Consider the following 26,732-nt stretch of genomic DNA (forward strand, 5'->3'; position numbering starts at 1 on the left):
GTGCCACTGACACGGCCTGCAACGGAAACATGCAGTCTCTCCTTCACTGCAGCCGAGGTGAGTAAGACATTTAAACGTGTTAACCCTCGCAAGGCTGCAGGCCCAGACGGCATCCCCAGCCGCGCCCTCCGAGCATGCGCAGACCAGCTGGCCGGTGTGTTTACGGACATATTCAATCAATCCCTATACCAGTCTGCTGTTCCCACATGCTTCAAGAGGGCCACCATTGTTCCTGTTCCCAAGAAAGCTAAGGTAACTGAGCTAAACGACTACCGCCCGTAGCACTCACTTCCGTCATCATGAAGTGCTTTGAGAGACTAGTCAAGGACCATATCACCTCCACCCTACCTGACACCCTAGACCCACTCCAATTTGCTTACCGCCCAAATAGGTCCACAGACGATGCAATCTCAACCACACTGCACACTGCCCTAACCCACCTGGACAAGAGGAATACCTATGTGAGAATGCTGTTCATCGACTACAGCTCGGCATTCAACACCATAGTACCCTCCAAGCTCGTCATCAAGCTCGAGACCCTGGGTCTCGACCCCGCCCTGTGCAACTGGGTACTGGACTTCCTGACGGGCCGCCCCCAGGTGGTGAGGGTAGGCAACAACATCTCCTCCCCGCTGATCCTCAACACGGGGGCCCCACAAGGGTGCGTTCTGAGCCCTCTCCTGTACTCCCTGTTCACCCACGACTGCGTGGCCACGCACGCCTCCAACTCAATCATCAAGTTTGCGGACGACACAACAGTGGTAGGCTTGATTACCAACAACGACGAGACGGCCTACAGGGAGGAGGTGAGGGCCCTTGGAGTGTGGTGTCAGGAAAATAACCTCACACTCAACGTCAACAAAACTAAGGAGATGATTGTGGACTTCAGGAAACAGCAGAGGGAACACCCCCTATCCACATCGATGGAACAGTAGTGGAGAGGGTAGCTAGTTTTAAGTTCCTCGGCATACACATCACAGACAAACTGAATTGGTCCACTCACACTGACAGCGTCGTGAAGAAGGCGCAGCAGCGCCTATTCAACCTCAGGAGGCTGAAAAATTCGGCTTGTCACCAAAAGCACTCACAAACTTCTACAGATGCACAATCGAGAGCATCCTGGCGGGCTGTATCACCGCCTGGTACGGCAACTGCTCCGCCCTCAACCGTAAGGCTCTCCAGAGGGTAGTGAGGACTGCACAACGCATCACCGGGGGCAAACTACCTGCCCTCCAGGACACCTACACCACCCGTTGTTACAGGAAGGCCATAAAGATCATCAAGGACATCAACCACCGAACCACTGCCTGTTCACCCCGCTATCATCCAGAAGGCGAGGTCAGTACAGGTGCATCAAAGCTGGGACCGAGAGACTGAAAAACAGCTTCTATCTCAAGGCCATCAGACTGTTAAATAGCCACCACTAACATTGAGTGGCTGCTGCCAACACACTGTCATTGACACTGACCCAACTCCAGCCATTTTAATAATGGGAATTGATGGAAATGATGTAAATATATATATATATATATATCACTAGCCACTTTAAACAATGCTACCTTATATAATGTTACTTACCCTACATTATTCATCTCATATGCATATGTATATACTGTACTCTACAACATCGACTGCATCCTTATGTAACACATGTATCACTAGCCACTTTAACTATGCCACTTTGTTTACTTTGTCTACACACTCATCTCATATGTATATACTGTACTCGATACCATCTACTGTATGCTGCTCTGTACCATCACTCATTCATATATCCTTATGTACATGTTCCTTATCCCCTTACACTGTGTATAAGACAGTAGTTTTTTTTGGAATTGTTAGTTAGATTACTTGTTGGTTATCACTGCATTGTCGGAACTAGAAGCACAAGCATTTCGCTACACTCGCATTAACATCTGCTAACCATGTGTATGTGACAAATAAAATTTGATTTGATTTGATTTGAAATGGTTCTCAGTAGAACCCTTCATAGAGGGTTCTAGCAAAAACCTTGAGATTAGCATATTTTTTTCTAAGAGGGTTGGGATATAACGATTTACCAATACGCATCAGTCCCGGTTCAAATGTTTAAGATACAAGTGCAGATGAGTGCATCGGTCTACAAGACTCCAAACTGGTCAAAATGTAGCATGCATTGGCCAGGAAATCGAGTCAAATGTTACGAACCACTGGTTCACGGATTTTTTTGCTCAAATTACTTCTACCTCTCACCCTTTGTGACAACTTCGTCCTCTCCTTCAGTGTCAAACTAAGCATGTAATTGTTGTGTTGACAGTCATTGATCTACAACAGTGGAGGCTCCACAGAGGAGGAAGGGGAGGACCATCCTCCTCAGTGAGTTTCATAAAAATATTGAAACATTAAAAAAAGTTATCCTTTTTAGATAAAACTATACTAAATATATTCACGTCACCAAATAATTTATTAAAACATAGTTTTGCAATGAAGGTCTACAGTAGCCTCAACATCATTCTGTAGGGTAGGACAATGTTGTAGCAGGAGGGCAGCTAGTTTCCGTCCTCTGGGTAAATTGACTTCAATTTAAAACCTAGGAGGCTCGTGGTTCTCACCCCCTTCCATAGACTTACACAGTAATCATGACAACTTCCAGAGAATGTCCTCCAACCTATCAGAGCTCTTGCAGCATGAACTGACATGTTGTCCACCCAATCAGACAATTAATCTAGCACTGAAAGCATAAACTACAGCTTATGATTTCGCTTATGGTGATTTGTGATTTAGCTTACTTGACTTATTTAGCTTATCGTCTTTCTTTCAAAGAGAGAGAAAGACAATAGTTGAACTTCTTCAAAAATGAAGAAGACAGAGAGAGCGAGAGATATTATAGAGTACCAGTCAAAAGTTTGGACATACCTACTCATTCCAGGGTTTTTCTTCATTTGTAATATTTTCTACATTGTAGAATAATAGTGAAGACATCAAAACTATGAAATAACACATATGGAATCATGTAGTAACCAAACAAGTGTTAAACACATCAAAATATATTTTAGATTTGAGATTCTTCAAAGCAGCCACTTTTTGCTTTGATGACAGCTTGGCACACTCTTGGCATTCTCTCAACCAGCTTCATGAGTTAGTCACCTGGAATCAATATACCTGCTACACTACAGGAATGTTTTGCTAGCACAGACTGGATGGAATATGTTCCGGCATTCATCCAATGGCATTGAGGAGTATACCACCTCAATCACCAGCTTCATCAATAAGTCCATCGACGACGTTGTGCCCACAGCGACCGTACGTACATATACCAACCAGAAGCCATGGATGACAGGCAACATCTGCACCGAGCTAAAGGCTAGAGCTGCCGCTTTCAAGAAGCAGGACACTAATCTGGACACTTATAAGAAATAGCATTATGTCCTCAGACGAACCATCAAACAGGCAAAGCGTCAATAGAGGACTAAGATTGAATCCTAGTACACCGGCACTGATGCTCGTCGGATGTGGTAGGGCTTGAAAACTATTAAGGACTACAAATAATTAAGGTCACTGGCTGCAAGCTGCCAGTGACGCGAGCCTACCAGTCGAGCTAAATGCCTTTTATGCTCACCTCAAGACAAGCAGCACTGAAGCATGCATGAGAGCATCAGCTGTTCTGGACGACTGCATGATCACAGTCTTCGTAGCCGATGTGAGCAAGACCTTTAAACAGGTCAACATTCACAAAGCCGCGGGGCCAGACGGATTACCATGACGTGTACACAAAGCATGCATGGACCAACTGGCAAGTGTCTTCACTGACATTTTCAACCTTTCTCTGACCAAGTCTGTAATTCCTACATGTTTCAAACAAACCACAATAGTCCCTGTGGCCAAGAAAGCCTAAATACCTGCCTAAATTATTACCGGCCCGTAGCACTCACATCGGTAGTCATGAAGTGCTTTGAAAAGTTGGTCATGGCTCACACCAACACCATTATGTCAGAAACCCTAGACAAACTCCAATTCACAATACAGCCCCAACAGATAAACAAATGACAGACTCTCAATCGCACTCCACACTGCCCTTTTGCACCTGGACAAAAGGAACACCTATGTGAGAATGCTGCTCATTGACTACAGTTCAGCATTCAACACCATAGCGCCCACTCATCACTAAGCTAAGGACTCTGGGACTAAACACCTCCCTCTGCAACTGGATCCAGGACTTCCTGACGTGCCGTCCACAGGTGGTAGGGGTAGGCAACAATGCATCTGCCACGCTGATCCTCAACACTGGGGCCCCTCAGGGGTTTGTGCTTAGTCCTCTCCTGTACTCCCTGTTCACCCATGACTGCGTGGCCAAGGACGACTCCTGACATCCAGGACGTATATACCAGACAGAGTCAGAAGGCCCAAAAAATGGTCAAAGACTCAATTACCCAAGTCATAGACTGTTCTCTCTTTTTTTAGCTGGCCTTTGCTTTCCTGACAGTTTCATATCGCGGGGACTATTCGATGCTATTGCAGTCCGGCACAGGATGTTTTTGTACTGGTCGAGGGCAGTCAGGTCTGGCGTGAACCAAGGGCTATATCTGTTCTTAGTTCTGCATTTTTTTTGAACGGAGCATGCTTGTCTAAGATGGTGAGGAAGATACTTTTAAAGAATGACCAGGCATCCTCAACTGACCGGATGAGGTCAATATCCTTCCAGGATACCCGGGCCAGGTCGATTAGAAAGGCCTGCTCACAGAAGTGTTTTAGGGTGCGTTTGACAGTGATGAGGGGTGGTCGTTTGACCACGGACCTGTAGTGGATACAGGCAATGAGGCAGTGAACGCTGAGATCCTGATTGAAGACAGCGGAGGTGTATTTGGAGGGCAAGCTGGTCATTATAATGTCTATTAGGGTGCCCATGATTACGGATTTAGGGTTGTACCTGGTGGGTTCCTTGATGATTTGTGTGAGATTGAGGGCATCTAGCTTAGATTGTAGGACTGCCGGGGTGTTAAGCATATCCAAGTTTAGGTCACCTAGCAGAACAAACTCTGCAGCTAGATGGGGGGCGATCAATTCACAGATGGTGTCAAGGGCACAGCTGGGAGCTGAGGGGGGTCGGTAGCAGGCGGCAACAGTGAGAGACTTATTTCTGGAGAGATTAATTTTTAAAATGAGAAGTTCGAACTGTTTGCGCATAGACGTGGAAAGTATGACAGAACTTTGCAGGCTATCTCTGCAGTAGATTGCAACTCCTCCCCTTTTGGCAGTTCTATCTTGACGGAAAGTGTTATAGTTGGGTATGGAAATCTCAGAACTTCTGGTGGCCTTCCTAAGCCAGGATTCAGACACGGCAAGGACATCAGGGTTGGCAGAGTGTGCTAAAGCAGTGAGTAAAACAAACTTTGGGAGGAGGCTTCTGATGTTGACATGCATGAAACCAAGGCTTTTTCGATCACAGAAGTCAACAAATGAGGGTGCCTGGGGACATGCAGGGCCTGGGTTTACCTCCACATCACCCACGGAACAGAGGAGGAGTAGAATGAGGGTGCGGCTAAAGGCTATCAAAACTGGTCGCCTAGAGCGTTGGGGACAGAGAATAAAAGGAGCAGATTTCTGGGCATGGTAGAATATATTCAGGGCATAATGCGCAGACAGGGGTATGGTGGGGTGTGGAAACAGCGGAGGTAAGCCCAGGCACTGGGTGATGATGAGAGAGGTTGTATCACTGGACATGCTGGTTGTAATGAGTGAGGTCACCGCATGTGTGGGAGGTGGGACAAAGGAGGTATCAGGGGTATGAAGAGTGGAACTAGGGGCTCCATTGTAAACTAAAACAATGATAACTAACCTGAACAACAGTATACAAGGCATATTGACATTTGAGAGAGACAGCGAGGCATACAGTAAGGTGCGGCAGCGTAGCCTAGTGGTTAGAGCGTTGGACTAGTAACCGGAAGGTTGTGAGTTCAAACCCCCGAGCTGACAAGGTACAAATCTGTCGTTCTGCCCCTGAACAGGCAGTTAACCCACTGTTCCCAGGCCGTCATTGAAAATAAGAATGTGTTCTTAACTGACTTGCCTGGTTAAATAAAGGTAAAATAAAAAAATACAAATAAAAAGGTGTTGAATTGGGAGAGCTAGCTAAAACAGTAGCTAAAACAGTAGGTGAGACAACAACAGCTAACACAACAACACCAGGTAAAATGGCGATGACTAGGCAGAGAGGGTCGGATTAACTACACACAGAGCCTGAGTTCACGGCTGGGGCCGACAGATAAAACATAAATAAACAGAATGGAGTACCGTGATTGTTGTCCCTACCACTGTGGAAGTACAGTTCCCGCTCAGCCCAGTCAAAACTGTTCGCTGCTCTGGCCCCCCAATGGTGGAACAAACTCCCTCACGACGCCAGGACAGCGGAGTCAATCACCACCTTCCGGAGACACCTGAAACCCCACCTCTTTAAGGAATACCTAGGATAGGATAAGTAATCCCTCTCACCCCCCCCTTTAAGATTTAGATGCACTATTGTAAAGTGACTGTTCCACTGGATGTCATAAGGTGAATGCACCAATTTGTAAGTCGCTCTGGATAAGAGCGTCAGCTAAATGACTTAAATGTAAATGTAATGTAAATGTGATTAATGGACAGTCCAGCAGGCATCAGCTATGTAGCCAAGTGATCATAGTGTCCAGGGGGCAGCAGTAGATGGAACAGGGAAGCCGACACTACGCCAGCAAGCGGGCAACACAGCATTTAAAGTTAGTAGCCTGGGGTTGGTAGGGGGTCTGCTCAGACGGAGGCCGGTTGAAGGCACAGCGGATGGAGTATTCGTCGGCAGACCAGACGTGGTGGTGCGGCGGGGCGCCGCGTCGACAGAGAATCCAAACCAGATGGCGAAAGAGGTATTGTAGAGTTTAGTTTGCTTGCCAGGATATGCGCCTGGCTCACGGCTAACTGGTGCTAGCTTCGTGGCAGTGGCGTTAGCCACTATAGCCAATCGGTACGGTAGCAGCGGTGATCCGGTGCCAAGGTCCAGAGTTTACAGCAAGGATCCGGTGGAGTATTGGGCTCTAGCCGTGTATGAGTGGGGTTCGGGTGAACAGCTGAGTAGGCCGGAGGTTCTTGAATGTGTTCTAAAGTTAAAAAATAATTGCGATTCCGTATCACATTGGGTGAGGCAAGTTACCGGAAGGTATAATCGAATTAAAATCTGAAAAGAGATTGTATATATTTGTATATATTTTGGGGGAAATATATACAAAAAATATGAAAAATACAAAAGTACACGAGAGGACAAACAAAACACAACTACACTGCTACGCCATCTACCGCACACACAGCAAGCAGTACCAGAGCGTCAAGTCTTGGACCAAAATGCTCTTCAACAGCTTCTACCCCCAAGTCATAACTGCTGAACCGGATGATTTAAATTGACCCCCCACTGCGGCTACTCGCTGTTTATTATCTATACATAGTCACTTTACAAATGACCTCGACTAACCTGTAGCCCCGCACATTGACTCGGTACCCCCTATGTATAGCCTTGTTATTGTTCTATTCATTTCTTGTGTTACTTTAAAAAAATAAAAAATATTTAGATTTTCTTAGCTCTGTTTCTTGAACTACATTGTTGATTAATCACTTGCAAGTAAGCATTTCACGGTAAGGTCTATTGGTCTCTTGTATTTGACAGATGTGACAAATAAAATTTGATTTGAAGTAATTTCAATTAACAGGTGTGGCATGATAAAAGTTCATTTGTGGAATTTATTTCCTTCTTAATGCCTTTGAGCCCATCAGTTGTGTTGTGATAAGGTAGGGGTGGTATACAGAATATAGCCCTATTTGGTAAAAGACCCAGTCCATATTATGGCAAAAACAGCAAAGAGAAATGGAAGTCCATCATTACATGAAGGTCAATGTGGAAAATTTAAAGAACTTTGAAAGTTTCTTCAAGTGCAGTCAAAAAAACTATCAAGAGCTATGATGAAACTGGCCCTCATGAGGACCGCCACAGGAAAGAAAGACCCAGAGTTACCTCTGCTGCAGAGGATAATTTCAGTAGCGTTACCATCCTCAGAAATTGCAACCCAAATAAATGCTTCACAGAGTTCAAGTAACAGATACATCTCAACATCAACTGTTCAGAGGAGACTGCGTGAATCAGGCCTTCATGGTCAAATTGCTGCAAAGAAAGCACTACTAAAGGACAACAATAATAAGAAGAGACTTGCTTGGGCCAAGAAACACGAGCAACAGACATGAGTTCAGTGAAAAATGATTTTTTTTGAGAGACGCAGAGTAGGTGAACAGATTATCTCTGCATGTGTGGTTCCCACTGTGAAGCATGAAGGAGGAGGTGTGCTGGTGCTTTGCTGGTGACACTGTCAGTGATTTATTTAGAATTCAAGACACACTTAACCAACTTAACTCAGCGATACGCCATCCCATCTGGTTGTGGAACTATATTTTGTTTTCAACAGGACAAGGCTGTGTAAAGGCTATTTGACCAAGAAGGATATATCATTCTTAGATATACAGGGCAAAGTTGATCATTTCATAACAAGGACAGCGATCACTTTTGCTACCCACACTGCATGGTCCAAGTTGGTCAAAACTTCCAAATGGTCTTTACATTTTTCCATGCATGCATGCACGCGACACACACACAGAAGTTAGCTTAAACAGAACCAGCTCAGAGGCCCAAGCTCATGAGCTGCATCAGCAGCCGATTTCAGTTTAGAATAGAAAATGAATGTGTTTATGCAACAAATGTTAGTGCAGTGTATCGCATCGATTTGTTCCTCTAATCAAACCAAATCATTTCAAACTAAAACGTATTGTTTCTGTATCGTATCACAGCCCATGGACTAGATATGTATTGAATCGTTTACTAAAGGAAAAAATGGAAGAAAAATGTTCCAGGCAACGTAAAAAGAGATAAAACGAGTGGAAAATTGAATCTTGTTTTTTTAAGTTCTGAACTGGGCTCAACACATCATTAGTCTCTGAAAGTGCAGCGTTTCAAACTTTCGGGGGATGAGGACGGGAGACAATTACCGAGGTGGACTGAATTAGTGGGGACGAGTGTGAAAGTCTCAGAGATATCATCTCCACAGTGTAATATTTCCCATGGATTTAGCCCAGCACTACATCTGAACATATGTCAAATGTCCGCCGTTTCCCTCCTTGATCCAGCCAGTGACATCCAAGTGACAGCCAAGGCTAGTGATGAGGCAGGAGTCATGGGTGTGGAGAGACTGGCTGGATAAAGACAGCCTTGGATCTGCTTGCCGATGAAGGAGAGGGGAAGGTAACGATACCATGTCTCTGAGAAACCATATGCTGGGGTAGATACAGCTGATCACTTGATATCTTGATTAGTCAGACTTGTCTGGACACAGCTTCACCTGTCAGGCAAGAAACAGACACCACTTTGAAAAACAGTGAAGTGTAGATTTAGCTGGATGATCTCTGTAATTGCAAACAAAGGTTTCTGTACCAAATTTTAAGTTCTGCTTTTCTGATGTATCAAATACTATGTCATGCAATAAAATGCAAATGAATTACTTAAAAATCATACAATGTGATTTTCGGGATTTTTGTTTTAGATTCCGTCCCTCACAGTTGATGTGTACCTATGATAAAAATTACAGACCTCTACATGCTTTGTAAGTAGGGAAACCTGCAAAATCGGCAGTGTATCAAATACTTGTTCTCCCCACTGTATTTGGAGAAAGTTAAATCCAACAACAAAAGACTATACTTTCCTTTCAAATCCTCATACTTATCCCTCAGACCTTAGCTCATCAGGTATAAAACTGTATTATTAATCACATCACCATCTCAGATCATAGTTCGGTATCCCTAAAACTAAGGTTAAAAGATGGACAACCTGATACATATAGGTGGAGGTTAAACACTTCTCTTCTTGGAGAAACTTACAACACATTTGGAATTTAACTCAACAGAAGGTATCAGCCCAACCCTTTTATGGGAGAGCGCTAAGGCTTATCTTAGGGGTCAAATCACAGTTTTTCATCTATGCTCAAAAAAGTATGTATACAAAAACAAGAGAAGATTGAGAGAGAAATGTCCTAATTAGAAGAAATTAATAAGAAACAAGGGGATGGGGACACTCCAATTCAGTTGGCTGCAGCGAAAGGGGAGCTTAATATGCCTCTTACTTATAAATCTGGGGGTTCTATACGATTTGCCTGGAATAAATACTATAGTCAGGGAGACAAACCAGGGAAACTTCTTGCACTGCAACTTAAAAAGCATGCAGCGGAACGATGTATTCCAAATATAAGAACTGTGCAGGGAAAAGTTGCTTCTTGTCCCAAATAAATAAATAAGAGACATTTGCTGAGTACTACGAGACCCTATATAAGAAACCTAAAGATGTTTCCTCTCAGAAGGATATTCTCACACATTTGAAGCTGCCAGAACTATCGTGTGAAGATAAGGACCCACCCCCATTACTGACTCCGAGATAGAAGCAGCCATCAGAAGCATGCAAAATGGGAAGAGTTCGGGTCCCGATGGGTCACACCTTCATCTGTTTCACCAGTCTTTGTGCTTGTCTCCACCCCCCTCCAGGTGTCGCCCATCTTCCCCATTATACCCAGTGTATTTATACCTGTGTTCTCTGTTTATATGTTGCCAGTTCATTTGTTCGTCAAGCCTACCAGCAATTTCCCCCTTGCTCCTGGCTGTTTTTTGTTCCTGCTGGCCCGGACCCTGCCTGCCATTTCTGTACCACCCTGGATTATTGACCTCTGCCTGCCCTGACCCTGCCTGCCGCTCTATACCTTTTGGACTTGGATCTGGATTACTGACCTCTGCCTGCCCTTGACCTGTTGTTTTGCCTGCCCTCTGTTCTAGTAATACACTTTTGTTACTTCGACACTGTCTGCATCTGGGTCTTCCCTGAAACGTGATGCCACCTGTGAGTTCTACAAAACTTTCAGTAAAGAACTAATACAGCTGATCAGAGGGGTTCTTCATGAGGTTATAGAGTGCAATAAATACCCAGATACTTCGTGTGAAGCATCTAGGGTTGCTCATTTTGGGAAATATTCAGAGGTGGAAACTTTCTGTGGGAATTAATGGAAATATATGGGAATTTACAGAAATATATGCAAATTCATATTAATACCGTTTAAATGTAGATGTTTTGTCACGCCTTGGTCATTGTATTTTGTGTTTTTGTTATATGTTTGGGTAGGCCAGGGTGTGACATGGGTTTATATGTTGTATTCGTATTGGGGTTTGTATTATTTGGGATCGCGGCTGATTAGGGGTGTTGTTAGGCTTGGCTGCCTGAGGCGATTCTCAATCAGAGTCAGGTGCTTGTCATTGTCTATGATTGGGAACCGCATTTAGGTAGCCTGACTTTCGCTTTGTAGTTTGTGGGTGTTTGTTCCTGTCTCTGTGTTTTAGTCACCAGATAGGCTGTAATTAGTTTCACGTTCCATTCTGTTGTTTTTTTGTATTTAATTCAGTTATTTCATGTACCGCGATACTTTCATTAAAGTCATGAGTAACCTACACGCTGCATTTCGGTCTGACTCTCTTCTTACAACAGACGAACGCCGTTACATGTTTTTTGCATTGGATATATTTGCCATATCATACGGAGACAGAAACATAAACGTTTTATTACATAAGTAGACATTATTGCAAATAATTAAATCCTTTCAATAGAAAAAAACAAAACAATTTAGTTACGAATTGAACTTTAATAAAATGAGTTGACTCTTCACATGGGATGATTTCACCGCCTTTCCTTCCAGTTCTCTGCTGCCAATGACTGGAACGAATTGCAAAAATCACTGAAGTTGGAGACACATCTCCCTCACTAACTTTTAGCGTCAGCTGTCAGAGCAGCTTAACAATCGCTGCATTTTTAAATTGTGACTCTAAAATAATTGCGGATCCTAATCAAACTGGGGTCATTAAAGGACATCACTCAACATCGAATATAAGATGACTTCTGAATAATATCAATTACTCTAAGACCCAACTCAAACAAACAGTTATATTATCTCTCGATCTTGGCCATGTTCTGTTATAATCTCCACCCAGCACAGCCAGAAGAGGACTGGCCACCCCACATATGCTCTCTCTAATTCTCTCTTTCTTTCTCTCACTCGGAGGACCTGAGCCCTAGGACCGTGCCCCAGGACTACCTGACATGATGACTCCTTGCTGTCCCCAGTCCACCTGACTGTGCTGCTGCTCCAGTTTCAACTGTTCTGCCTTATTATTATTCGACCATGCTGGTCATTTATGAACATTTGAACATCTTGGCCATGTTCTGTTATAATCTCCACCCGGCACAGCCAGAAGAGGACTGGCCACCCCACATAGCCTGGTTCCTCTCTAGGTTTCTTCCTAGGTTTTGGCCTTTCTAGGGAGTTTTTGCTAGCCACCGTGCTTCTACCCCTGCATTGCTTGCTGTTTGGGGTTTTAGGCTGGGTTTCTGTACAGCACTTTGAGATATCAGCTGATGTACGAAGGGCTATATAAATAAAATTTGATTTGATTTGAAAAGGTATTTGACCGCGTTGACTGGGTCTTCCTTTAAGCAACGTTGAAGAAGTTTGGTTTTGGGGAGTGCTTTTTGAAATGGATAGAGTTGATATATCCAAGTCTAAAATCATCTGTTAGAACGAATGGGAGTATGTCTCATTCCTTTTCACTACAACAAGGAAATCGTCAAGGAGATTGTCTCTCGCTACTGTTATTTGTCCTTAGTATAGAACCTCTGACGGGAGGTATTCGAAGTGCCATAAACATTCATGGTCTGCAGGTGGGGCCAAATGAACACAAGATATCTCTATATGCAGACAATGTCATCCTGAACATAAGGCTGAGACAATGATTCCAAATATATTCAAATTACTAGGTGAGTATGGTGCTACGTTAGGCTATACAATTTACGTTGGTAAAACTATTGCAATGATGACATTTGGTGATGCACCCTCAAGTATCAAAGACAACTATGCATTTAAGTGGACTGATACAAGCACTTGGGTGATAATATTACATCAGACTATGAGAAACTATATGCTTTGAACTACCCCCCTGTGATTAGTCAAATCACTGAAGTTCTAGACTGTTGGATAACCCTCCCTATATCTCTAGCAGGTCAGTTTGCTTCAGTGAAAATGAATGTCATACCAAGACTGTTTTCAATGCTTCCTGTTTAAAACATCCTGCGAAAACATTTACTTGCCTAAATGCAGTAATAGGCACATTTTTATGGCAAAATAAGAAGGCTCATATTAGTTATAAAAAACTACAGCTGTTCAAAGAATTGGGTGGGCTTGGCCTCCATAACCTTAAATCATATTACTGGGCAGCGCAACTTAATCACATAGCATCATGGATTCAACAACCGAAGGATGTGTCATGGCTTGAAATTGAGAGTCAATATTGTGATACGTCTTTACATTGACTTGTCTTCATAGCAGATTTCTATTGACAGGATTAAACAAAACCCATTTATTACTCCTACATTGAAGACATGGAGGAAGGTTCAACGCCAATATAAACTGAGTAATGACATGTCTAGACACTCGCCTATATTCCACAACCCAGCCTTTCTTCCTACTACTATGGCCCAAGGATTTAGGGAATGGGAAGAGAGAGTGCTTTTGTAGAGTCTCTCAACTTTTCAAAGGCTACATTTTTTTTATAATTTCAAGAAATCCAGGAGGAATTCAATATATCTCAAACAAATGTTCATAGGTACCTTTAAGTCAGGTAATTCATTGTTTAAAAAGCCGATAACTCCTATTGATGAGATTATTGAATTACTTTATCAAGGGGAAAACATTGGAACCATTTTTTTTTTTTTTTACAACAATATCCTTAACATGCAAATATTATCTTTAGATAATCTTAGGAACTCATGGCAGGTTGAATTACAGGTGCAGATATCCGAGGAGAGTTGGGGGAATATATGGAAAACACTAGATATGTGGTTAGGTCTATGCAGGGAACATGCTAACATGGAGAGAATTACATACATTTTGCAACATAAACAGCATAGGTATGAAGGTTCCTGGTCTTATTGTAATTTTTGTTTATTTGTTTGTTTCTGTTGTTTTTATGTGGCTTTATCCAAATTGGGTTCATATTCAGACTCTTGAAATATTTACTCTATGCAGCCAAAATGTACTCTGAAGGATAGGACCGTTTTTTTTCCATTTTCGCCTAAAATGACATACCCAAATCTAACTGCCTGTAGCACTTTGAAGTTTGTGGAAATGTGCTATTAATGTAGGAGAATATAACACATTAGATCTTGTAAAAGATAATACAAAGAAAAAAAATAATGTTTATTTTATTAAAGGTCAATATATGATTTAGGAATATAGGCACCATTTATATTTTGGCCACTAGATGGCAGCAGTGTATGCGCAACGTTTTAGACTGATCCAATGAACCATTGCATTTCTCTTCCAAATGTTGTATCAAAACTGCCCAAATGTGCCTAATTGGTTTATTAATATATTTTCAAGTTCATAACTGTGCACTCTCCTCAAACAATAGCATGGTGTTCTTTCAATGTAATAGCTACTGTAAATTGAAAAGTGCAGTTAGATGAACAAGAATTGAAGCTTTCTGCCAATATCAGACATGTCTGTCCTGGGAAATGTTCTTGTTACTTACAGCCTCATGCTAATTACATTAGCCTACGTTAGCTCACCAATCCTGTAGAGGTTTTAACATGTGAATGTAATTACACTCCTTTGTAAAGACAGCAAAGATATGTTGTGTATGTATGGTACATGTTCTTTATGCGCTCTTGAATAAAAATGAAGGAAAAAAAATACATCTAGCAATGTATTGGAGATGTGAGACAGGATATGTGTTTAACTTTTCTTCATGCTCCTCTATAGAACAACTTGTCAGATGGTGCATTGAGGACTGATGTGTTCCTGTTCTGACTTTTCATAATACCAGGTTCTGTTATACAGTCTTTGTATTGAAGATATTTTATGGCTTTATATATGAATGTGATTGTGTGCGACAGTAAAAACATAGAGAGAAAGAACTTGGCAGATGGTGCATTAAAGACTGATGTATTCCTGTCCTGACTTTTTATAATACCATTGCAGACATACATAAAAGCCCCCCCAAAACCAGCATAAGTCGGGCAAAGTGAGGCCTTATTGTCTGGACATTTTCCGGGTGAGATTTTCTGCTCGTGTGAGAAACAGTGAAACAGCCTGGCCGTCTCTGTGTTATTGTGTGGACAGACAGTGGCGCTGAACAGACCCTCTCTGTTGGATCGGCCATGGCTGTTGAAGGGACATCGGGGTTGCTGTGTTGTGCCATGGCCAGGCTGCAAGCATTTCCTTGCTTCATTTAACTGCATTATGAAGGCCTGAATTGCTACAAATTCTCGGTTCGGACACGCCCAATTCCCAATCCACCAGCCCTTCCCATTCAATCGTGCAAGCGAATGCACGAAAATGTTCCCAAAACAAATGTCTGTTACCCGCACACCCCTCCCGCACACCCCATTCCCTTGGGCAAGGAGAGAGAAGCAAGTGTGTGTATGCACTCTCCTAAACCATACACCCCACCCCCATCCACCCTACTACCCCGCCCACCCATTTCAGCTCCTGCTCTTCCCTCCGTAAGGTGCATTCTACCGTGATGTTGTTTTTTTAAAGGGGATGCCGCTGGTGGTCAACTACGTTTTTCCATCAGACACACACAAGGTAATCACCTCAATTGAAGAACATGGAGCAGGTTAAACCTGTGGTGTGGCCGACGTTGTGGTAATGAGTGGCTAGCCTGTAGTGTTGCACGGTATACCAAAATAATATTTTTTTTCGATACAAAACCCTCCCAGTTTGGTACTAGAATTGTTGTTATGTTCAGTACTTCTGTCAAAATGTGTATCACGTGATTGAGAGCATCAAGTCTGTTTATCAGCGCAGCCCCTTTATAACGTGAAGAGCCTGCTCCACTTACTCATTGCCAAAGCTGTCTGTGATCCATTAGCTCCCCAGTCCCCACTCATGCTGCATAGAAGTTAACACACTTCAATAATGCAACTAAATACATGTTGAAGGCCATTTTGGCTGAGCGTTGTCAGTGTTAGGGGAGGGTTTGGGCAGCAGGGATTTCCTTGTCCCATCGTGCTCTAGCCACTCCTTGTGGCGGTCCGGGTGCCTGCAAGCTGACTTCGGTGACCAGCTGGACGGTGTTTCCTCCAACACATTGGTGAGGCTGGCTTCTGGGTTAAGCGAGCACTGTGTCAAGAAGCAGTGCAACTTGGCAGGGTCATGTTTCGGAGGACGCAAGGCTCTCGACCTTTGCCTCTCCCGAGTCCGTAGGGGAGTTGCAGCAATGGGACAAGACTAACACCCAATTGGATATCACAAAATTAGGGAGAAAAAATGGTAAATATAAATAAATAATAATAATTTGAAACGGTTCATTACTGTTCGCAAAACAATGTCCATACAGGCTTGAACACTTTTATAAAATACAAGACGATACCGTTAGCTTCCAGCTTCAATTTCAGACATAGCCACGGGAAGATGTTTGGGAGGGGGCGGGGGCTACAGACGGCTATATCGGTCTGCTAATACAGGACTAGTAAAGGGCCAGTGCACAATTTTTTTTAAATAAAAAACAATTTCACAAATGTTATTTATATATATAGCTGAATTTACTACCCTAGTACTTTGTTAAATGCAACTTATTAAATTATTTGTCTTAGTTTGCCTCCCGTCTTGTTTCCACTAGATTCCATAGCCACAACGTCAGATTCCACAACCACATTCTGCCTGTGAATTTACATTTGAACATTTTAGTCATTTAGCGTTCTTATCCAGAATAACCTTCTTATCCAGAATAACTTACAAGAGAAATTAGGGTTAAGTGCCTTGCTTAAAGGCACAGACAGATTTTTCACCTAGTCATCTCAGGGATTCAAACCAACAACCGTTCAATTACTGGTCCAGCACTCTTAAGCGTTAGGCCACCTGCTGTTCATAAATGTTTCTTAAACAGACAGTGCACAATTTTATCAAATAAAATATTACTTTATGCAAATGTTGTTAATCAATACAATAAAATAATATGTTCTCTTTGCAGTCAGCAATAAAATAAGTCCTAAAAGGAAGGGATTAGTTGTCATCTGTATCCTCATGAAATCAGCTAAAACAAGCTAAATTACTCAATGCATGCTCACACTCCTATTGAATAATATGCATTCACCTGTATTGTGAAAAGACCTAGGCTACATCTTGATTTATCCAGTTTATCAGAGATTTATCATTCAAATAAATGACTACCATTGTGTTGTTTTGTAGTTAGATTGATAAAAAAGGTCAAATTGATTGTATTGATTGTATAATTGAGTCAGTTAATGCGTACATGGCTGTCTCTAAAAAATGGTGTAATGATATTGAATGTAATGATATTGAACTCAAAAGATGCCCAATGATTGAATAGACCGTTAGCGGAATTAGCTGTCTGGATCAAGTGCCATTCTGTGACGTTTTGGTATCAAGTATCGTGACAGTATCGAGTATTGTATCGAAGTCAAAATTCTGCTATCGTGACAACACTACTAGCCTGGGGTCAAAGTGCTGAATTAATTAAGGGCCTGCTCAATGAGGGACTCCGAGCTGATATATTGTTGTGCTAAATTTAAAAAGAGGCCCATTCAGAGCATGCAGCAACGGCTTATGCGTGAGTGTTTTGGCCTGGTCCTTCGGGTCCCACTAGTGCCCCTCTCTCACTCTCTTGAGAGACAGATGCATTGATTTGCTCATTAGGAGAAGGACCAGGCAGGGTCTTTTTTCCCTCTCTCTTCATTGACTGTCACTCAGCAGAGGGGTGTGGCTGGCCTCTCTCCCCCAGTGCACATTCTGAAAAACAGAGCAGGGGGAAATGGAGGGAAAGGGAAGAAGGGAATGCGTCCCGGCAATAAAGACGCTCCCATTGCATATTCATCAGTAGAATAAAAAAATTCTGCGACACCATCCCACGGATGCGTAGGCCTCAGTGTGGGAGGAAGGAGGAGGAGGGAGAGAGAGATGTGACATTTGTCCTCAACAAAATGACAGCCCTCTTTGCGCCTGAAAAAATGCAAACGATGTCCTTATCCTGCTTCAAAAAAGTAGGCAAAGGGGAAAGAGAGAGTGATGAAGAAAGAGGAGCTAGTAAATATGCTGGAAAGAGAAGGGCACCCAGTGTTATCATCCTGGATGGGGTCTTGAGTGGTGGTTATGTTCACACTGTGGCACCAGTTGGCAGGCTGTGCTCAGCTCAGCACTACGCCCTCCTCTCTCGGTCTCCAGGTGTTCCTCCAGGCTTTCCAGGCCTCTTGTAATAACCTCATAAATGCCACTTGTCTATCAGCCCCTCAGGGGCCGCTTGACAATATGTCAATCAAGCAAAGTCGTGCCCAGCTGGACCAAATATTTGAATTAAATCATTATGGCAACATCATTGAAAAGGTCTCTCAGTTTAAATGTGGCAAATCCTTCCATTTTGTCCAATTGTTATTATTTTGTTTGTTTAGCACTGCAAGATTATAGACAAAGGAAAGAAAGTAAGACTGCAGTGTTAAATATAATTTGGCATTTGTGTGTAACATATAACTGTTTTCAGTATCTTCTGCTCCCTCATATCCCCTGCAATTTTCTGACCACCATGATCTCCCTCCAACTATACCTCAAAGTTATGAAAACGTTAAGCTTTGTGAAGTTTGAATGTTCCTTCTGAATGAGTGCCCTGTCATAAAAAGACAGATCATTAGCTGAGTGAGAGAGAGACTAACAGGCCATGAGAAAACTGACTGGTGCATTGCATGGCAGCCCAACTTGTTGCTCCAACAGACAGACTCTCAATTAACCTCCATCCATCCAGGCTCTCAGCAAAATAGCAATTATAACACAGCTGCTGATTCCACCACCAACGAAGAGCGAGCTGCACCTACGCTCACATTCCCTACAATGACCTTGGAAAGACCCTTTCACCCTTCTCTATGCCTTTCAAACAACCAAAGGCAAAGGCTAGACAGAGAAGAGAACAAAACAAACCAGGCCAGAACAGGTCAGGCTATAGAGCACAGTCCTCTATACAGTATCCCAGTCATGGTATTTCGTTTCTAATGCACACTGTAACAGACAATGTTCTCAGAAAAAGGTGAAAATTCCCCTTTTACTTCTTTTCTCCCTGTTTCTTCTGGTAGGACATGGCATGGAAGAGGAGGAGGAAAAATATGTGCACAAAAGTAAACCTATTACTGAAACAAATGTAGCTTTGAGCCCTCTCCTGGGTTGCTAGTGTCTTGGATGTCAAGCCCTTACAAACAGGGGTGTTTGATACTTCACACAGCAGCAAAAACAGTGAAGAAATCCCCTATTATGTACTTGAATCACGATTTTCAGGGAATAACAAAAAGTGTGCTGGGGAGGGACTCGCCTTGCGGACAGAACTGTAGACTGTACATGAGAGAGACAACATCCTTTCAAAAGGGAATTGACATGTTTGAAAGAGGGCTTGTGGCTGGACTCAAAGAGAGGCAAAATAAGGTGGGAGAAGAATTCAGAAAGGAAAACTTTGTAATGAGCTTGCGTTGCTCAGAGTATCCCAACACCACCAGACAAGTCTATTCTTAATTATATGAAGGAAAGAGAGAGGGTCATATGGCCTGGTGTGTGATGAGAACCTCTGGTCTTTTGCCATCATGTCAAAAGTTTTGCCAACTATTTCAGTGTTTCCCAATGGGTGCAACCAGATTACCCCAAGGGATGAAAGCTAAGACAACTACATGAAAGGGTTCAGCGTTTACATTAAAAGGTATAATTTCTAGTGTTTGCCTTCGGCACCGTTGGCCCTTGATCGCAATTTGAATTACATTTTTATTTTCTCATTTACATTTGGTACACTATCTTACACCTAAATGGTTTGTTGGAAATCCAAGCTGGACTTTTGCGTGTGCACTGAGTCAAAGAGAAATGATGAATGAGACACTAAAATCACAATGATCTATGCGTCTATGGTGCCCTATGAAAATGAAAGGATTGCCTGTTGCCGTGTCAACAAAGGCAGTTTATTACCATTAAAAGGCCAGCATCCCAGAGTCGCCTCTTCACTGTTGACGTTGAGACTGGTGTTTTGCGGGTACTATTTAATGAAGCTGCCAGTTGAGGACTTGTGAAGTGTCTGTTTCTCAAACTAGACACTAATGTACTTGTCCTCTTGCTCAGTTGTGCACCGGGGCCTCCCACTCCTCTTTCTATTCTGGTTGGAGCCAGTTTGCACTGTTCTGTGAAGGGAGTAGTTCACAGCGTTGTACGAGATCTTCAGTTTCTTGGCAATTTCTCACATGGAATAGCCTTCATTTCTCAAAACAAGAATAGACTAACGTGTTTCAGAAGAAAGGTCTTTGTTCCTGGCCATTTTGAGCCTGTAATCGAACCCACAAATGCTGATGCTCCAGATACTTGACTCGTCTAAAGAAGGTTGTATTGCTTCTTTAATCAGAACAACAGTTGTCAGCTGTGCTAACATAATTGCAAAAGGGTTTGCTAATGAGCAATTAGTCTCTTAAAATGGTAAACTTGGATTAGCTAACACAACATGCCATTAGAACACAGGAGTGATGGTTGCTGATAATGGGCCTCTGTACGCCTATGTAGATATTCCATTCAAAATCTGCCGTTTCCAGCTACAATAGTCATTTACAACATTAACAATGTCTTCACTGTATTTCTGATGATGTTTTAATGGACAAAAAAAATGATTTTCTTTCAAAAACAATGACATTTCTAATTGACCTCAAACTTTTTAACGGTAGTGTATGTATGTATATTATTTTACTGCTCTAGGGAAGTAATTATTGTTTGGATAACCTTATTTACTATTATTGTGTATTGATTTTCTAGATTTGAATATTTTTTTCACTCTTTATGCGATGCTCAATGCAAAGAACACAAGAAGAAGAACGATCATTGAATTACATTTACATTACATTTAAGTCATTTAGCAGACGCTCTTATCCAGAGCGACTTACAAATTGGTGCATTCACCTTATGACATCCAGTGGAACAACCACTTTACAATAGTGCATCTAAATATTTTAAGGGGGGTGAGAAGGATTACTTTATCCTATCCTAGGTATTCCTTAAAGAGGTGGGGTTTCAGGTGTCTCCGGAAGGTGGTGATTGACCCTAATGGCTCGTGAGGGAGTTTGTTCCACCATTGGGGAGCCAGAGTGGAACAGTTTTGACTGAGCTGAGCGGGAACTGTACTTCCTCAGTGGTAGGGGTTGAGCAGGCCAGAGGTGGATGAACGCAAGTGCCCTTATTTGGGTGTAGGGCCTGATCAGAGCCTGGAGGTACTTAGGATTAAAGTTCCCTCACAGCTCCGTGGCAAGCACCATGGTCTTGCATGCGGATGCACATTCAACTGGAAGCCAGTGGAGAGAGCGGAGGATTGTGTTGGGTTACGTGAGAGAATTTTGGGAAGGTTGAACACTAGACGGGCTGTGCGTTCTGGATGAGTTGTAGGGGTTTAATGGCACAGGCAGGGAGCCCAGCCAACAGCGAGTTGCAGTAATCCAGACGGGAGATGACAAGTGCCTGGATTAGGACCTGCGCCGCTTCCTGTGTGAGGCAGGGTCGAACTCTGCGGATGTTGTAGAGCATGAAACAGGAACGGGCCACCGCCTTGATATTAGTTGTATAGTTTTTGTTCAGGATCACGCCAAGGTTCTTAGCGCTCTGGGAGGAGGACACATGGAGTTGTCATACGTGAGGCCTTGAGATCATGGAACGGGCAGTTTCCCCGGGAGGAAAGCAGCTCCGTCTTGAAAAGGGTTCAGCTTGAGGTGGTGATCCGTCATCCACACTGATAAAAATGCCAGACATGCAGAGATGCGATTCGCCACCTGGTCATCAGAAGGGGGAAAGGAGAAGATTAATTGTGTGTCGTCTGCATAGCAATGATAGGAGAGACCATGTGAGGTTATGACAGAGCCAAGTGACTTGGTGTATAGCGAGAATAGGAGAGGGCCTAGAACAGAGCCCTGGGGGACACCAGTGGTGAGAGCGCGTGGTGAGGAGACAGATTCTCGCCACGCCACCTTGTCAGGAGCGACCTGTCATTTATAAACACAATTTTTCTCCACACAGAGATGCCCAATGGAAGGGTGGAGAGGAGGATCTGATGGTTCACAGTATCGTTTTTAGAATATTGGTCTAGAAGGATGAGAGCAGAGGAGAAATGGTTAGCTTTAGCGGTGCGGAGCGCCCTGTGAACAGAGAAAGCAGTCTCAGTTGAATGACTAGTCTTGAAACCTGACTGATTTGGATCAAGAAGGTCATTCTGAGAGAGATGTCGGGAGAGCTGACCAAGAGCCTACGTTCAAGAGTTTTGGAGAGAAAAGAAAGAAGGGATACTGGTCTGTAGTTGTTGACATCGGAGGGATCGAGTGTAGGTTTTTTCAGAAGGGGTGCAACTCTCGCTCTCTTGAAGACGGAAGGGATAGCCAGCGGTCAGGGATAAGTTGATGAGCGAGGTGAGGTAAGGGAGAAGGTCTCCGGAAATGGTCTGCCAAGAAGAGAGGAGGGGATAGGGTCAGCGGGCAGGTTGTTGGGCGGCCGGCCGTCCCAAGACGTTGAGATTTCATCTGAGAGAGAGGGGAGAAAGAGGTCAGAGCACAGGGTAGGGCAGTGTGAGCAGAACCAGCGGTGTTGTTTGACTTAGCAAACGAGGATCGGATGTCGTCGATCTTCTTTTCAAAATGGTTAGAAGTCATCTGCAGAGAGGGAGGAGGGGGGAGGGGGAGGAGGATTCAGGAGGGAGGAGAATGTGGCAAAGAGCTTCCTAGGGTTAGAGGCAGATGCTTGGAATTTAGAGTGGTAGAAAGTGGCTTTAGCAGCAGAGACAGAGGAGGAAAATGTAGAGAGGAGGGAGTGAAAGGATGCCAGGTCCGCAGGGAAGTTTTCCTCCATTTCCGCTCGGCTTCCGGAGCCCTGTTCTGTGAGAAAATTGAGTTTTCAAGCCACGGAGCGGGAGGGGAGGACCGAGCCGGCCTGGAAGATAGGGGACATAGAGAGTCAAAGGATGCAGAAATTGAGAGGAGGGTTGAGGAGGCAGAATCAGGAGATAGGTTGGAGAAGGTTTGAGCAGAGGGAAGAGATGATAGGATGGAAGAGGAGAGAGTAGCGGGGGGAGAGAGAGCGAAGGTTGGGACGGCGTGCGATACCATCCGAGTAGGGGCAGTGTGGGAAGTGTTGGATGAGAGCGAGAGGGAAAAGGATACAAGGTAGTGGTCGGAGACTTGGAGGGGAGTTGCAATGAGGTTAGTGGAAGAACAGCATCTAGTAAAGATGAGGTCGAGCGTATTGCCTGCCTTGTGAGTAGGGGGAAGGTGAGAGGGTGAGGTCAAAAGAGGAGAGGAGTGGAAAGAAGGAGGCAGAGAGGAATGAGTCAAATTATAACATTGGGGAGGTTAAAGTCGCCCAGAACTGTGAGAGGTGAGCCGTCCTCAGGAAAGGAGCTTATCAAGGCATCAAGCTCATTGATGAACTCTCCGAGGGACCTGGAGGGCGATAAATGATAAGGATGTTAAGCTTGAAAGGGCTGGTAACTGTGACAGCATGAAATTCAAAGGAGGCGATAGACAGATGGGTAAGGGGAGAAAGAGAGAATGACCACATGGGAGAGATAAGGATCCCTATGCCACCACCCTTAAGTTGCTGACCAGAAGCTCTCGGGGTGTGCAGAGAACACGTGGGCGGACGAAGAGAGAGCAGTAGGAGTAGCAGTGTTATCTGTGGTGATCCATGTTTCTGTCAGTGCCAAGAAGTCGAGGGACTGGAGGGAGGCATAGGCTGAGATGAACTCTGCCTTGTTGGCTGCAGATCGGCAGTTCCAGAGGCTACCGGAGACCTGGAACTCCACGTGGGTCGTGGCGCGCTGGGACCACCAGATTACAGATGCACGCGGTGTGGAGCATTTGTATGGTCTGTGCAGAGAGGAGAGAACAGGGATAGACAGACACATAGTTGACAGGCTACAGAAGAGGCCACGCTAATGCAGGAGATTGGAATGACAAGTGGACTACACGTCTCGAATGTTCAGAAAGTTAAGCTTACGTAGCAAGAATCTTATTGACTAAAATTATTAAAAATGATACAGTACTGCTGAAGTAGGCTAGCTGGCAGTGGCTGCGTTGTTGACTTTGTAGGCTAGCTGACAGTGGCTGCGTTGTTGACACTACACTAATCAAGTCGTTCCGTTGAGTGTAGTAGTTTCTACAGTGCTGCTATTCGGGGGCTAGCTGGCTAGCTAGCAGTGTTGATTACGTTACGTTACCATAATTACCATAGTGAATCACTGTAATATTTGTTACCATAAGGGATGGGTTGTCAATTGGAGATTTGACACGAAAATAACATTTCATTTATTCATTAATGTATTGATGCAACAATTTGAAAGATTTTACTGAGTTACAGTTCATAGAAGGAAATCAGTCAATTGAAATAAATAAATTGGGCCTTACTCTAGGAATTTTTAGACCCTAATCTATAGATTTTTCCTGCAGGTGAAGAAGCCAGATGTGGAGGTCCTGGGCTGGCGTGGTTACACGTGGTCTGCGGTTGTGAGGCCGTTAGGATGTCCAGCCAAATTCTCTAAAATGACGTTGGAGGCAGTTTATGATGGATAAATTAAGATTAAAGTATCTGGCAACAGCTCAGGTGGACATTCCTGCAGTCAGCATGCCAATTGCACATTCCCTAAAATCTTGAGACATCTGTGGCATTGTGTTGTGTTATAAACTGCACATTTTAGAGTGGCCTTTTATTGTGCCCAGCACAATGTGCACCTGTGTAATGATCATGCTGTTTAATCAGCTTCTTGATATGTCACACCTGTCAGGTGAAGGGATTATCTTGGCAAAGGATAATGCACAAAATTTGAGAGAAATATGTTTTTTTGTGCATATGGATAACTTGTATAACTTGTAAATAAAAATGTTTGAGGGATTTCTGGGATAAAACGGCCTGTATTCCCACAGCAGTGAGCTGATGACGGATGGACAGCAGAGGCTCCTGGGCCCTGAACTTTTCCTCAGACTTCATTCAACTGATCTCAAAACAGTTCCACTGTGTTTGTCGAGCTCATTCACATAGCATTATCATTTATTGCTGACCTGACAAAATTGATTTCCAAGGAAATGGACAATAATATTGTATATCGTTTCCAGGTAGTGTAATGCTGAATTGTCTTGCAACCATTAGTACTATATTTAGTGTAGTACTCTAAAATACTAAAATACTTTAAAGATAAATACACAACGCAAAGTTTGAGAGGACGAGAGTACTACACTAAATATAGTACTAATGGTCAATAGTGAATTGTAAATAGGAGTTGGGTTTCAGTTCAGCATCTGTTAGGATCTGTGGAATGTCACTCCCGAACTCAGAGCTACGTGGGCCACATTTCCATTGGTCTGTACAATGAGTCTGGAGTGGGATACTTGTTATTTGGCCATTGGCCAAGTTGTACTGCAAAGACTTCTAATTGGTCAACCCCAGGCTAGAGCAGAGGGGTTATAAGTGGCATCCTGTCCTTTGTTCTGGGGAAAAGCTGAGGACAGGGGGAGACTGAACATCTGACTCCCAGCGTAACATCTTGATTTGTCCTCTCTGAATAAACATTTTATCTCCCCTGATTTGCTTTGGAGTTTGTGTTACTGAAGAATAACAAAATGCTAACACTTGGTGCTGTGTTCTGGATGAATTGGTCTGAACAACAACAACAAGAACTTATCACAACTGTGTGTTTATCCAAAGAGAGAAAGTTGTGCGCAACCCACTTTGGGGAGTCAACTTTTAAATCTCCTGATTGATGGCAGAAATGCTGGGTGAGTCTAGACCAATATAATTTTAAAAGAACCACTTCAAGTTAAAATAGTGTATGCAATGAGTGATATGTATCTGTGATTTAAAAGTGTTCAAGTCCTTTGTTTTATTACAGAGTCTAGTCCTTACTCTATGGAAAGGTTCGGATCCTTACTCTATGGAAAGATTCGGAGTCCTTACTCTATGGAAAGGTTGGAGTTCTTACTCTATGGAAAGGTTCGGAGTCCTTACTCTATGGAAAGGTTCGGAGTCCTTACTCTATGGAAAGGTTGGAGTCCTTACTCTATGGAAAGGTTGGAGTCCTTACTCTATGGAAAGGTTGGAGTCCTTACTCTATGGAAAGGTTGGAGTCCTTACTCTATGGAAAGGTTGGAGTCCTTACTCTATGGAAAGGTTGGAGGCCTCTGTTTTTGTGAAACCTTGTTGTATAGAAGTGAGTTGTTAGTTGAGAAGCAATTTTTTGGGGATGAAACCTTCTTGTTGCATAGAAGTGAGTTGCTAGTTGAGGAGTAATTTTTACGCGTGTGGTTAATGTAAGCCTTGTAAGCATTCAACAAACTTTGAGTGAACATAAGTTATGGGTAGCCAGGCCCTACAGAAACAATGTGTTCTAGAAGAGGTTTGTGTCCTTAAAAAGGGCTATGTAGAGATATATATATATATTTGGGGGGGGTAAATAAATATATAAACATAGATATATATATTATACAACTTTTGATGTTAATGTAATGTCATTGTTAAGTGAGAAAACCAATCTGGAAAAGGGTGGAACAGCTCTTCCAGACGTAAACATGAAACTCACTGGGGCGGCAGGGTAGCCTAGTAGTTAGCGCGTTGGAC

At 43.3% G+C, this 26,732-nt stretch overlaps 1 pseudogene; it reads right to left on the bottom strand.

Moving 5' to 3' along the window:
• Window positions 1-26,732, bottom strand: part of LOC123999758 — a 203,253-nt pseudogene that overhangs the window by 46,372 nt on the left and 130,149 nt on the right.

This window comes from Oncorhynchus gorbuscha, linkage group LG16 (assembly GCF_021184085.1).
Source record: "Oncorhynchus gorbuscha isolate QuinsamMale2020 ecotype Even-year linkage group LG16, OgorEven_v1.0, whole genome shotgun sequence".
In the NCBI taxonomy this organism is placed as follows: Eukaryota; Metazoa; Chordata; class Actinopteri; order Salmoniformes; family Salmonidae; genus Oncorhynchus; species Oncorhynchus gorbuscha.